This window comes from Amblyomma maculatum, chromosome 8, assembly GCF_055883805.1.
Source record: "Amblyomma maculatum isolate TAMU_Amacu chromosome 8, ASM5588380v1, whole genome shotgun sequence".
Taxonomy (NCBI): Eukaryota; Metazoa; Arthropoda; class Arachnida; order Ixodida; family Ixodidae; genus Amblyomma; species Amblyomma maculatum.
In genome coordinates, this window is record NC_139351.1 from 73,790,212 (window position 1) to 73,791,323 (window position 1,112).

Genomic DNA, 1,112 nt, shown 5'->3' on the forward strand with positions numbered 1-1,112 from the left:
TCCAGTATTTCTCATTTTCTTGTTATTTTTGAGCATCCTGTATTTTTATATGGCATTAATATATTTTACGGGCAAACGCCTCGCAGGTTGTTATTGACAGGCAGCATGGTGGGGCCCTAACTTGTCGGAAGGAGTCACATCTCGACAGCATATGAGATGGTTGAGCAAGCAGCTGTTGCTGACTACCCAAGTAGCACACAATGTGGGGCCCTACTGGTTCCTCTTAGGTGTGTAGGGCTGCTGCCACCTTTTTAACATCTGTGTCGCCCCCCTGTGGCCCATACGTGGTAAGGCCAAATAGGGTTTCCCCCTGTCGACCCAATAGGGTTACTTTGGAGTTCGCTTGGGCTAGTCCTGAGTACAGTTCTATACTGATTCAGGTACGTGAGAGCAGATGCTTCAATAATGTGGACTCCATGTTAAATAAGCCTGGTCAGCCGAAGTGGGCTCACCAAAACTAAGCGAGCTTTGCTCTCATATCTGCTGTGGAGGGGCTAGAAGCCTTGCTTACCCACATGGTTTCTGCAGGGGTCTCTTGTAGATTAATAATTTATGGTCTGCGCAACATACATGTAGGTTGTACGCTGTAACCATCTCATCACGTTTAATTGAATGTGCCCCAAAACACACTGTAGGCCCTACGTTGACATTGGCACCACTAGAAATTACCAACATCACGTGATGCGCACACAGGTTTCTTGTGGTGCACTTGAGTCCAGATGGAACATAAATGTGGGCTCTGTATCAGAAAATCCAGCTCACGCCTAAACGGGGCTGGCCACTCAAAGGTGCTAATGGTTCACATTGGCAGCGACGGTGCTTGAAAGCGGGTGCTCCCACAGTGCTGCAGCCGTCGGTCCTTTCTTGGGCACTTGAGGACAGAACGATTGTAAAAGTGGGTTCGGAGCTGTAACACCCCATATTTATTGTACTAATTTTAAAGAGATGAAGTTGGTGCGGAACTTTATCAAATGTCTTGGAAAAGACCAAAAATATGCATTCACTAAACGATTCGTTGTCTAATGCATCAGGAAGGTTGCTGGTGAAAGACAGAAGTTGCGTTTCTCAGGAGAAGTACTTACGGAAACCCTGCTGGAACGCACTAAAAAAAG